The 14,967-nt window shown below is 32.4% G+C and overlaps 1 long non-coding RNA gene across 1 annotated transcript in view; it reads left to right on the forward strand.

Annotated features, from left to right (window-relative positions):
- The window catches only part of LOC149426068 (uncharacterized), a 331,284-nt gene that overhangs the window by 266,338 nt on the left and 49,979 nt on the right, over nt 1–14,967 (forward strand). The window contains exon 3 of the long non-coding RNA XR_016304342.1: nt 13,373–13,430. This is a non-coding gene — a long non-coding RNA (uncharacterized LOC149426068). The remainder of the gene's footprint in view (nt 1–13,372; nt 13,431–14,967) is intronic.

Raw genomic sequence — 14,967 nt, forward strand, 5'->3', positions numbered from 1 at the left:
TTAGTTTAAAAAAATTTACTTGTGTACCTGAGGCCATCGTAATCTGTTGTTAATCTGTTAATAATCAGTATGATTGTAACCTAACCTAAAGGCAAAGCTTAATGCCAAATCACTATTTTGATTAATCTTTATAACGAATTGGTGTACATTATGAATACACAAAAATATGCTTTAGATAAATTGAAGGTTTTCATATCGTTTCGCTTGAGTAGAATACAAATAAAAAATAAATTACTGAATAAAAAATATAAATGTTAACTACTAAATGATTTTTTTTTCAATAGAAATGTATGAACGCATAAAGTAAACAACTTTAAAAAATACAGTATTATAGCTAAGATCATCTGTGACAGTTTCACTTTATTAACTTTTTTGGTTTCTTATAAAATTATATATTCAAAATAAATAAAAACGTGTTTCGTGCTTGAAATCGAACGTTTCTACACTCAGTTTGTCAAGCGATTTTAATGCCTATTACCTACGATATAATGTATACCAAGAATATACACATTTTTGGCTTGTAGGTTCCTATAAATAACTTTATTCGATCCTTTGTTTTGTGAGAGTAAATAATAAATAGCCAACGATTTTGTTTGTTTGCTTTGTAAGGAATACAATAGTTTAACATGCTGACGGCTAATTTCTCAGAGAAATTTGCTTGAACTTGTAATGAATTGGCTCTCGCTAGAGGAGATGGTGAAAAATAAACTATAAACGTAACGAAAATAACTTCTAACTGATTTTCACTCAGCTTAACGTCTTGGTCACGTGGACCAAAAGTGATGAAACGCCTCGGAGCTACCAATCGGAATCTCTCGACCCATCTGCTACCTAACATTTTTTTTTGAAATGTGTAAGAAGGTTCTAACTTCTATTGCCTAAACTTCCACAAGTTCCTATGATTTTTCACATAGTAAACGAGACCTTCGTGGCCTTATCGTACAATAATCTTTCATCTAACGTTGTGTGATTTTTTGTTTTAAGATATGGAAAGGTTCATTTAATTCGTTGGTGTGGTAACCTAGCTTTTTTAGAAAATAGAGTGAATGAAAATTCAGCTATTGAAAGACTCAAAAACATTTAAACCAAATCTAAATTTAAATAATCTTTCTATTTTCTTTTAATTCCGATCCTGAATTATACATGAATTCTAACTATTTACTCTGCCGTAGTAATGAATAGTGTGTACATAACCTATTATAAACACAAAAATAAAGAGATATTAAATTTGACATACATTCAATTATTAGTAATGGTAACAATTTTCAATCGAAGTCCTCTCTGTGTGCAACCTCCATATAACATAAAGTTTTGTATAGTTTTGTTAGTAAACACTAAATTGTATTGATCGGCAAACGAACTCGGAATAAACTTGTCTGTGTAAAATCTGGCTCCTCCGACACCAAAGTCACCAAAATGATCAGGTATCGGACAATGCCTTCATTCACCCATGTGGCGCGGAAAACGAGACCAGTTTCGCCCTCTTCTTGCGGGACACCAGGCTTCAAGTTATTCTCCTTTGCCGTCATATATGTCAGTAAAGCTTCCTCCTGATTTCTGAAACCCCCATATTCCTTCACCTCCGGTTATTACTTTTACTGAAGCAAACCGGTTTCGTCTTCTGATCAATCATATACTCACGGTTATTGTGACGTATGGTTTCCTAGGCCAGACATCACCTCCAAGCAGGCACTGTAAAATGGTTGCTATAACTAAAGGTTCTACATTGTCCATTTGAACAGTACATAAGAATATATATATGTAAACATACGTTTTTTTTATAATCTGCAATATATTACTTTAGATAATACATTGCAGTGGGAGTGCCAAAATATGGAGCTGACACCATCCATAGTAGGGTTACCTCGTTAAGATACATTCTAATATAAATATTAAGATATACAATACACATAATAGACAAACGTTTGGTTTTGATTGATAGTTTACTATAAAGAGCTATCAGCTCATGGTTGATTGATACTGGGAACCTAAATATGTACTTGTTAGGTACATAATTTATTGTTTATTGAAATTAAGTTTGACAAAATTGTGTTGAAAAACTTGCCCTAATTGGACCCGACGTTTTTTGTTTACTATCGAGTTCATAACAGCTGGAATGCTGTTTGTTTATTTAAAGGGACCTTGATCTTGTAAGGTTTTATGAATTCCTTGTGGGTAATTCATCTGCGATCAGTGGGACGTAATATCTGCTATCAGTTGATAGTTTAGAAAGGTTAATCGTTGGTTATTGTTTTGATTTTCATAGTACATATAGGTAAATAAGGTTAACCTAATTTCGAAAAGGATATTTAGAAGTAAGTATTTGTGTTTGACACGGATGTGGTAATAGGTATTTGGTCGCGGTAGACCACTCTGAGAGTAAGTATTAGGAGTATTGCTAGGTAAATGGAAGTTTCACCAAATTTTGGTGTAGGTATTTGAAGTAGGTTTTGTGTTTGACACGAGTTGTGGTAATAGGTATTTGGTCGCGGTACACCACTGTGAGAGTAAGTATTCGTGATAAATAATATTTATATGTGAAGAGGTAGAAAGTTATACCATGTAATAGGTATAATATGTACTTATTCTTGAGATAGATGAAGAAATTAATGTGAATGGAACAAACTGCTTACACGTACAAATGAAGTGTTATAACAAAAAAATTGATATTATCTCTCTATACAGAACGCACTCGTCTACTGTAGGTTTGTTTATAGAAGAATTAAGACATGTGTTATTAAACTACAGAAACGCGAATACAATAGTTTTAGGTGAAATTAATTTAAATATATCGCACGATTATACATCGAACGATAAAGATAATTACTTAAATATGATGGCGGAATTGAATTATGTGTCGTGTATTAACTCTTACACCAGAAACGTCAATGGGCAACGTCCATCATGCATTGATCACATTTTCACAAATATCAAGGATATAAATAATTTAAACTCGGGAATTATAAAAACCTCAATTACCGACCATTACATGACTTTGCTACATTACAATTCAATAATACCTCAGGCGATAAACCAACATTGCGGACACACTGCTAATAATAAGAAAGAAATATCTATTGTTAATATCGAATCTTTGAAAAATAAATTGTCATCGGAATTATGGTTAGATATTCTCCGAAGTGAAAACGTCAACGAGTGCTGTAAAATATTTGAAAATAGATTAACAAACTTTATAAATGATTCAAAACAAATTATTCCAAAAGGAAATACAGCAAAATTTCGTAAAATCAAACCGTGGATAACACATGGGCTTGTTGTGTCCATAAGACACAAAGAATGGCTTTATAAAGAAACAAAAAAAAACCACTAGACATTAAATTAAATGTTCATTTTAGAGAATACAAAAATAAATTAACCACGCTCATAAAAAACACGAAAGAAATTTATTATAAAAACAAACTTGATGATTCTGAAAATGACAGTAAGAAAGTTTGGAATATAATCAATGAAATCATGGAAAATAAACAAAAAACCAAAAGTAATACTATTAAGAGTGTAATACAAAACAATAACATAATTAACTGTATTGAAGAACCTAAAAAAGGAGCAAACGCTTTTAATGATTTCTTTGCAAATATAGGAAAGAGTCTAGCAGAAAAAAATACCGTGAAAAAAATAAATAATATGTATATTGAAAATATTCCGAATATAGAAACTAAACTTGAACTCTTCGAACCAACCAATCCGTCTGAAATTGTACAAATTATTTCAAAAATGCGAGGTGGTTCTGCTCCGGGATTTGACGGTCTCACCGTAAAAACACTAAAAATCATTAAAAATTATGTTTCTACACCAATCTCTCATATTATAAACAATAGCTTTAAGACAGGAGTTTTCCCGAGCACGTATAAGAAAACCATAATCTCTCCAATATTTAAGTCCGGTAGCCCGGAGGACATTTCTAATTATAGACCCATTTCACTTTTATCTAATATATCTAAAATTTTTGAAAAAATTGCTAAAAAAAGACTAACTGCATTCTTAAATAAAAACAAAATTATAAATGAAAATCAATTCGGTTTCACAGAGGAAAAAAGTACCCAAGATGCCATTGCAAAAATTTCATCTAGTATTCAGAGTACCCTGGACAAATCAAATAAATGTATAGGAATTTTTATTGACTTAAAGAAAGCATTTGACAGCATTTCCCATGAAAAACTTATATTAAAATTAAAACAAAATGGCATTGACCACTTAGCCCTTAAATGGATAGAAAGCTACTTAACAGAGAGACCTCAAATTGTAAAATTAAACCAAACTTTTAGTACACCACTAACAAGTACATTTGGCATTCCTCAAGGCACGGTCCTCGGACCATTACTATTTTTAATGTATGTAAATGACATTTTCCAACAGAAAATCAAAGGTGAATTAATCTCTTATGCTGATGATACTGTTTTATTAATAAAAGGTCAAACATGGGAACTAGTTAACAAACTTGCAAATGAATGTATTAATATCTTAAAATCATGGTTTGATAATAACCTACTCACACTTAATGCTAAAAAAACAACATATGTATTATTTTCACTACAAAAAATACCTAAACACGAAGTAAATATCATAATCCATGATGAAAATTGTGACAATATCAACTGTCAACTACTTAATCCTATGTGTACTGTAATCAACTCTTCTTCTGAAATCAAATATCTTGGTGTGATCATCGATGAAAATCTGAAATGGAAAAGCCATATTAGGGAGTTAGTAAAGAGAATAAGGAAATGTATATATATATTTGTTAGGTTAAGAAATATTTTAAATGTGAAAATACTAAAAAATGTATATTATGCTCTTGTCCACTCCCTGTTTATTTACGGAATCATAGGTTGGGAAGGATCTTATAAAAACAACCTAAACTCAGCAAAAGTCTCGCAAAAAATTATTATAAAAGTAATACTTAAAAAAAACTCTACTTTCCCAACAAAATTGCTTTTTAAATTGTTTCCAGTACCAAATATTGATGATATATTTAAGCAAACTTCCATTATAAAAATGTGTAAAGAAAAAAATAACACAGAATATCAAGAATTTTATAAACTCATGAGAAATGGAAATCAATTTATTACGCCAATCTTTAAAACAACTCAAATGCAAAACCATTATATTTACCAAGCCATAAAAAAGTACAATAATCTCCCTTCCGAATTGCGCTGTATTACGAACCAACAAGAACAAATAAATAAAATCAAACTTTTTTTCCAAAAAAACTTATATTAAACAAAAATAAAAATATAATAATTATTATTATAATATATATTATTATATTATTATTATTATATCTCATTATGAATTATGAATCTAAGTAAGAATCGTGGCTCCCTTATCAGGCACAAGAGCTCCTCTTTTCTGATAAGGTATACATGACCATATATGAACCTTAATATTATATTTTGCAAAATATGTATGTATTAATGTAACCCATATGATGTATATTAAAATAATAAAAAAATAAAAAATAAAAAAATCTAGTTTGCTGAAATTTTCGCAACCAGAAACTGGACCGGTTTCATAACCTGTTATATAAAATATTATAGGATTTTCGTTTTTTAAACTCTCCCTCCTCGGCTTCCTGGAACGCTGTGTTTTATGATTTCTGAAATTTAATATATTGATTTTAAACTTACCTGTCCTTGATTTTTCGTGCAAATAATCCAATCGGGTAAAACAACGAAATTTGCAATCAAAGCTCCAAATTCTACCTACTTGCCGTTTATAATGTAGTCTAACTAAATTTATTCGTGACTACCTTTTTTTTCAATTTGACTGCGGGTTTAAGGTATTGATTTAATTTTCGTAATTATTCCGGCTGACGTTAGGACTAAAATTATTATTATTATTTTTTCCGGAAGATATCGCAAACAAGGATAAATTATTTAATATTATTATTTAGACAAAATATAAACTAGTCATTTTATTATTACTCCCTTTTATTTTTAAATAAAGGAGAATGATTATTGTTATTTTTCCGAATCATTATTTTAAGACAAGGAGATAATATTTATTTTTATCTACTTTAAAGTATCGGATGAATGTTTTTTTTTAATGTTTAACTATTGCTTTTAAACAAAGATAAAATATTTATTTTTATTATTTTCAATTGTAAAGTACTTGCTGAACTCTTTCGTTATTATTTTAAACAAAGATATAAGTATTGATTATTATTTTTTCGAAATATTTTTTTTTTTCAACAAAGTTGTAAGTATTTATTATTATCATTTAAAACAAAATTGATACTAAATTATAATGTATTTTTAAGTACCAATTCGCAATCACGTTCCTTTTTGGATGAAACAATTATACTAAAATTTAAATAATTCACCACTTATTTAACACTTTTCACTTTCACAGAAACCACTGAGTTTAAACTCTATTTTATTTACACTGATTAAATAAATTAAAACTGACTTATTAAAATTGTACCGATGGAAGCTTTTCTAAGAAAATTTTAAACAACAATGAATTTAATACTTTCTAAAATTCACAAAATTTCTCAAGTATAGAGACTTGTTTAATTACCTGATCCGACGTATCCACGCGTTTAGGACCACACATTCCTTTCGGACTCCCGAAAAAATCTCGACAAACTGTCCCAAAATGAGCTCTGCACTTGTATTTATACTGTCTTCAATACCAAAATGACTTAAGGCAATTTCACTTTCCACACAATATGGTCACTAACCAACTCATAAATTTGAACATATCTGCCATTAATTTCGGATATTTAAATCTTGTCACTTATTCAGATGACAAAGTCATAATTGAGTCATGGCCGAGTTGACATCGTGTTTGGGTCCCACCCAGGCGTCGTGTGCTCAATTCTTCGGCTGGCTAAGTCCTCCATTACAACACAAGCAACATTTTCAGCTTACTGTTGTGGTAGTAGGAGATTTTCAAATATTTTCAGGTTATTCGTAACCCGGGAATTTTTGTCTTTCTTTTAAAAAAAAAAAAAAAATAAATAAAATAATTCGTCAACACCTTCAAAATAACCTTTCTCTGTTTTATAGTTGCAGTACTGGGTCAGTATCCTTTAATTATTTTCATAGAGTTCGTCGTTAGGTTAAATGTGTTTTTCTAAATGTTTTATTTCGTTTGTTTTCTGGGGATATTACCAGTCCATCACTGTATTTTCTATGCACATTTCATATTCAATATTCAACGTTTCTTATTTATTTCTTTAGTTCTTTAAGAATCTTCCCACAATTTTCTGTTCTTTTCGGGATTGTGTTTCATAATTTAATCATCATTGTTCTCGTTTTAGCAGGTTAGTCTATGTTCGCACTGGGTTTTCTTTATACAATCATGTTTGTTAGTGTTTATCTTCATTTTCCTATCTTTTTCCGGTGATTATGTTTCTTTAAATTCGTTTCCATGCTCATATCATGTGTGAAAACCTTCCCTGTACTGTATTTTGTTTTATCTATCTCAAATCAATTTCATGGTACTGTTACTCTCGTGTATATTTCAGTTCTTGCCAATTTGTCAGTCTGTATGTTTTCTTTCTTCCAAAACCCCGCTTTCGATTTAAATTTCACTTGGGAAACAGAGTTCAAATGTTTTTCTTTATTCCCTTATGCAAAATGTATGTACTCATTGTTAAAATTCAAAATCCTGTGTGTTCCAATGTTATTTCTCTCAGTATTTTTATGACGCTATTTTCTTTTTTTTCATTCATTCAAAGTTTTTGATGTTTTTCTCTATCTTTCAAGCACTTTTTCCGGCTTTATGACCTAATTTGACCCTGTAAGTGGGCAGTATTATTCTGATAATGCCCACATTACATCCCTTTCTTTCGTAGCAAGCAATTAAAATTTTTTTTTTTTAATTATTTGTTTATCGATCTCACATGTACTCTAATATTTCATTGTATTTTGGTGTCTGTAATTAATTTTTACGTCTTTTCGATAATTTAAACCGTCGTACCTCCACCATGTTAAATAATTGAGCAATGAAATATTAATTGCTGTCTTTATTATATTGGACCGTGTTAGGTCTACATCATAACATTTTATCGTTTTCTAGCGTTATTTCCTTTTTTAAGTTCATTGACGGTAACAGCGGTTGGTAACCTAGCTGTGAGTTTGTAGACCAAACGCTACATAAATTATCATTTTATTTTCCTCTCCTTTTTCCAGTCCTTAGTAGTAATTCAGTTCATTCGCAATTCATGTCTCCCGGTTTTTCAGAATGATCGTTTCATTCCAAATTCATATAGTTTTCTCATTCTTCCGACCTTTGCAGTGGTTAAGATTATGTATTTTGGCATTGATATCCGTACATCTCTTCGGTTTCGATTAATCTGTCATTTGTTTCCCTAAATTGATTTTTCAGACCTTTCATTTGATTTATGGAGTTCATAACCAGATGTTCTCGATGCTTCTCGAGACAAAAGATTCATTTGTTTACACTTGCGTACACTGAACCTCTTGAACGCGTGAGACAATTTCGATAATAAATCATTCCTTTGTCCTAGTGCATCTATCTTTGATTGGTTGCCATGTGTGATCACCACTTCCATAAACTACGCCTTTTTTTAATTACAGTTTCTTGTAGTTAGTCCAATAATATTTTTTACGTGTTGCCACTATCCTGTTTTTCTCTGTATTTTTTATTGTGTTAATAATTTTCCTTTTTTCCCAGGGTAGGGATTTTTTTCCGGGTGTGAAAACTTTGGAAAGTTCAAATCTTCACAAACTTCAGTTCCACCTTAAATAGCTCATGTACCTCAACTATTTTGCCTCTCTTCCGTTTCTTTCATTGGTTGGCGAGCTCAAGCGTGCTCTACTAGCGGGTGACAAAAGCTGCAGCCTTCGCCGAGGACATGTCTTATTTGCACGAAGCCTTTACTTACATAAAACCTTTCCCTTTGTCATATTCCGACACGGCTACCCGTGCGCTCTGTGAACCCGTGCTTGTACTATCAAGATAATTACATAGCGAGACGAGGCCTACTTACGCATATACATAATTAACATTAGACTGGCGAAGTACTTAGCGAGGATGAAGTAATTGAGCTTGAAGCAGCGTACCTTGTTGTTGTATTATTGCCCGGAATGCACAGGTTCTCTTGAGAGCAGTGGACTATATTAATGGACTGTGCAGCAGGTGGAGTGAAATACATGCTTTCTTCCGTTAACCCATGTAGGTGTTGACGGGCACATGAAATTGCTGGCTGACTTGATCAGAACTAGATCAGTGAGAGTTAATACAATAATAATAATATAAGTTCTTTACCGAATGGTTTGAAATTTTGACACAACCTTGCATTTAATTACGCGTGTGTTTTTATATAATATATAGATGTCGCTTGTGACAGGTACGAACATGCTTTTGTTTTAAAACAACGCCATCTGTCGGACGCAAAAGCAACATACGCAGATAGAGAAACATCTCTATCTGCACAGATAGACTGAGCCATAGCAACGTGTGTAAACGTTTTAGAATAACTAGACTATGACTGTCCAACTATATGCCACTCCTACTTAGACGATACTTTTCTGACTTACATATGTAAATTTTCAGATACACATTGCACTAAGTGTGCCTATAAATAGTTTGACACACTTAGTGCAATTCAGATACACATTGAACCAAGGATACCTATTAGTGCAATGTGTATCTGCCATAACTGTTATTTTAGTAGAAACAGCCAGATTGTTTAAAAGTTAAATCCGATATTGCGAAGCGGGCGAAGTTTTACAATTTTGTAGGCATTTCTTATGTTGTCTAATTTTTCACCTATAATTGTTAATAATAATATGAAATAAGTAAATGTGTACCATCTGCAGGTTGTTTCATTAGCATTTTTTATTGAATTATCAATGTGGGCAATCACCCTTATTAATGAGGGAATCACTATGTACATGTGGGCAATCGCCTTTATAAATAAACAGGTTTCCTGATAAAATCTTGGAACTTCGATGTTGGAACTCGCGTTAGAACTCACGTGTTAAATGCTTGAAATTCCATTTTAAACCGGGTTATCACTAATTTGAAAAGATTTTTTTAATATATTAGCAAGATTCATTTTTCTCCGTGTGGGAAATTATTTATTTATTTATTTAATATCAACGGTATAAATATACCATAAACAATGATAACATGTCACAATTAAAAACGTAGAAATATTAAAAAAAAAAGAATTAATTATAAACAATTTTACCCCTAGGTATTTTAAGAGTGAAAGCACGATTGCCAGTATGATGATTGTGAAACGAAAAGCGGCAGTACGCACCGCTCCATCCGTAGCCAATATATTCCTCTGTGCTCGTCGCTTTATTAAATTATATCTTCAATTACTTTTGAAAATCATTCATACAAGAGAAATGTAATCGAGTTACCGAAGTGTAAGCAATGTTATAAATGTAATGCCATCGTGCGAGGAAGTTAGAAGCTAAGCTTTGGTTGAGAGTTGAGGGGAGTTTTGGTAGGAATGTTCGGTAATTCTGCGACTAACTGGGCTGGCCTAGTTATTCGCATGCGGAGTGGGAGATAGTTAGAGTTGGAAGTGCTGGATTAGCTTTCGGGCGCGCGGGGATGGGGTGTTTTCATTGCCATTAGTCCCAGTGCGGCGAGTGGCGGTTCTTTGCATCACTGGGAGTTCAATCATAGATTAAAAAAGGACAAAAAATCCCTCATCACGATTTACACATTATATTTTTTTCATCAATCTAATTGATTTTCATCAAATCACTGCACCAGACAATAGCAACCTAGCAAAAATATAATACGAATCGGCAATTCATTAACGTTTGTGGCAAAATAATATAATTTTGTTAGTAACATTAAACATTTTAAACATAAAAATCATAATTTACCCAAGAAATTTTTCATTTTGAACATAAAAAGTAACATTTTCAGAACCTTAATAAATTATTTTAATAACATTTAAAAAAAAATAGATTTTTAGAAAAGGTAGATACCCAAGGTTCGCAGGCCTACCGCTTTGGAGCTAGTAGTATGTTTTGTATTAACCAAAATTGATGGAAGGTCTTATAGGTGCTGATAATCACAGCGCACCTATGGGATTTGCGATTCATTTAAGACTCGCTCTTGGGCAGTGCGAGTATCATTCGGACGGGTGGATTTTGTAGTTCCGAATTTGATTGGCGTGCAGCTAAGTAAAATTATAATACAAGTTTGTTTTATTTCCTCACACTTTTTATGGAAATTCACTGCACACACCACCACTGATAGCCGGTACCCTGGTAGGTGCCACGTGGTACAGCCCTCGCATTACTCGTACTTAGTCCGATACGGAAACTCCCTTGCGTTGGAACAAGCTGCGCTAGTTTTTCTGATTATAGTGAGAATTTTCTCACCATCAAATCGTAATCTCAATTATTTTCTTACCAAATTTGTACGGTGGCTATCAAACATACTTATTTCGGTTGTCTGTGATGATGTTCAATATTCCTGCGTTATTTGATGGTTAAAGCGTCGAATCTTCACCTATTCCAATATAAACTGCACATTCTCTTAACCTTTTGGTTAAGTTTGTTGAAAACCCGGTTAGTAGTGAAAAAAAATCATGTTTTACGGAAAAGTATTCACTTACAATGACTATTGATGGTGTAATTCGTCAATGATAATGACCTTTTATTTTTCAAAATTGTAGGGATCAAAATTATTTTAATTACACACAAATGTCACAAATACGATTTATTGACTTCCGTATGTCAAAACATAAACTTTAGGGCACATAGTTCCAGTTTTCACCTGCGCTGTGCGAGCGGTTTCATTTCAGAGCATCGGAAAATTCTTTTTTTCTCACTTACTTTTTCATTTTTTGTATGAATACGCCTATGTATATTTATACACTTGTCTTCATAATTTCAGAAGTAGCATTTAAACAACAATCAGATAAAATAATGAGTTAATTACCCTACTACCCGATCGGCAATTTGCGAGGCTGGTAGAGATGTCAAATCCAGTTCCTGGGTAGGGAGATTGAATACTTAGACAGGTTTTTTGTTTTTTAAATTTTAAAATAGATGTATAAAAGTAAAAGAACTTTGTTGTTCGTTAAAAATAGAAATTTTGTTATGATCAACATAATCATTACCATCAACAATTATTACAGACATCATTTAACCTCATTAATGCCCTCTCCGCGGTATGGTAAATGATCGCATTCACAAAGTAAACATTTCCAACGTTATCTCATAAAAGATCCTATCGTAATATAAAACTCATACTTTAAGCATGAATATAAATTAAAAGGTGAACCTAACACTGAATGTCCTAGACTGAATGAGCTAGACTGGAGGCTGAGTGCGCTAGTGGGTCGGTCGGAGAGGGGTGGAAGGGAGAGGGAGGGGGAAGTGCAGCGTTTTGAATAATTTAGCGTAGAGTGGTTTTTCACGAGGTAAGAAGATTTACTAAAATGGTCCCCGCGCGATGTTGCTCCAAGATAATTTACAAAATTCACGAAGTATGCATGAAAAATGTTTTTTTGTTATATTTAAGACATATCTTGCAAAGCTACAACACAGTTTCTTGTCTGCAGATTCTACCTTAGTTATAATTTTTCTCTTAATTAATATTTGCACATATCTGTGTATTTCTTAGAAAAGTGTATCAATATACACACCTTCATTATAGCTCTTACAATACATTTCGACTTCAACTCTTAAAATCACATAAAAATAATGTACAAGTATAATACGCAATAGACTAAGATACTCACGTGGGAAATTTTAACATCTTAAAAAATTGATAGCAAAAATATATTATACTTATCTAAAACTCATCGTTCAATTATCAAAGCGGAATCGAATTACATATATAGGCTACGGAGTAAACCAAAGAATAAATATTTATTTATATAGTAATACAGTATCAGCGATGAACATAAAGAACGTATACAAATAAATTTGACAAATTCTATTTCCTAAAATAATTTATATGAAGGTGATTCAAAAAATTCAAAATGTTGTCATCACAATACATAAATTAATCATTAATCAATGAGTCGTAATATTGTGATCATCAATTATTTCGTGAATAGAATGAATTCCGGAATACCCTGTTTAATATGATTTTTACCTTTATACAAACAATTTTGTGTGTAGTTTTTTTTTTAAACGTAACATTATTATTTAACAGTAATTTTCTTTTCTTATCCAAACTTCACAATTTTAGTAAAAAATTTCTTATTTTCCTCAAAAAATTCAACGTTATTTCTTAGTTTATTAAAAAATTGCTGTCGGTAAAAAACATTTTGTGTATAAAAGTTGTTTCCCTTGACGAGCTTCCGGGTATAGCGATGATATATCCAAGTGATTTTGTATATTTGTTTATTTTTATCAAACATATCTAATAACACTAACTAACATGTCCTTCACAGGAATTCGAACACGCCACCGATCGACAATCCCGCAATTGACAGCTTTTCTGCTACAGAGGTAATATGAACTTTGCACTCTTTATTTATTTATTGCTTCTCACAAAACACACAAAGCCTAATTTTCTGCATGATAATAGTTTATAACATTATTAACCTCACTACAACTAAAAACCTGTATCGAGGATTCTTTTCGGATAGTTTACTTGATGACGTCACGAGTTGCACAAATTGAACTAAAACTAAACTATTTTCTTTTCTTAATTTTTCATTGGGTTTGAAATTGACTAAACTACAAACTAATTGTATTTAAAATAGAAAACAGTAGTTGTACTTGAAAAAATCCATTATAAGTCATCAATATCAATAGTCTATTGAAATAACATTTTACCTACATTCGGAACGCTCTCACGGGGCAACTTCAAGGCCGACTACAGTACAGGCCTCGGCGAGCGACGGATTTTGACGGTGTCACGTTACCAAGTCGGTGCCATCGAGCAACGATGGAGTGTAAATGGCAGCGATTATTGTTGATACTCGTTGTTACTGCAGAGGTTTACCGCAAGCATAAAATTAAGCTCAATTGAATTGAAATAACACAAAACTGCGCTATGTTAATGTTATTTTATTATTATTATTACTTCGTAATTTAGCGATCGCGTGCTCAGGCCCGAACTCTAGTCGGCCTTGGGCAGACCGTGCTATATGGGCGACTAGTATCGTTTTCAATTTTATTGGCTTTTCTTGAAGATTGTATTTCCTATTTTCATTTTCGACGTTAAAATGCGGAGGGCGTTCCCTCGGGGCGGCGAATTTGTGATTTTATTGAAAAAGGTTCGGATCTCCGGAGATCTGCAGACTAATTCACACGATTCCCACGGACCAGAGTAATTCCGGGAATATCGGCTATCGGAGATGGAAATTGTCTTACCTTCCTGCCTTCTCGCTTCCCTTAGAGAATATCTTGCATCAAACCTTTGAAGAAATTAAGTACCTGCATGAAACAAATTGTACCCAATTTCCTTTGATAAATACATACATATTTATACCTACACCTACACCTTATTCTATCGTTTCTTAGTTAATTGGCTTGAAAACAATACTCTATGGCAAAACGACGGCTCCTGTTTTCTCGTTTCTCAATTTTTCATTCTCACGAATAAGTGGATTCCAGATGTGGTTTGAGATTTTTACGACCGAAAGATTATCATCGTTATTTTGTGGGATATTACGCGCGTCCTCCTTATTTAGCCAACAGTTACAGTGTACATCATCAGGGCAGATGTGTTGATTGTGTAAAAGTTTAGTGATACCACATTGCTCCCGTTAATACCATGAGGGTCGGTACTTCGTATAATTATTAGTTAAATTACTTTAGTTTACGGGGCCACGCTGAATAGTTCTTCGTACCGGGTGCGTTTACGAAGAACTATTAAGCATATCACCGTCGCGTCGTTTTCATTATATTATAAAGTTTTTTGTGGATATTGATTGTGTTTGTACGAGTAATTCATACAATCTGTCCAAATGATGGATACTGTAACGCTGTCCGAAACATTGACTAAAGAAGGAAATAGTGCAATACGGTGTAAAACTTA

Source organism: Hesperophylax consimilis, chromosome 2, assembly GCF_061612785.1.
Source record: "Hesperophylax consimilis isolate HC1 chromosome 2, BYU_Hcon_1.0, whole genome shotgun sequence".
In the NCBI taxonomy this organism is placed as follows: domain Eukaryota; kingdom Metazoa; phylum Arthropoda; class Insecta; order Trichoptera; family Limnephilidae; genus Hesperophylax; species Hesperophylax consimilis.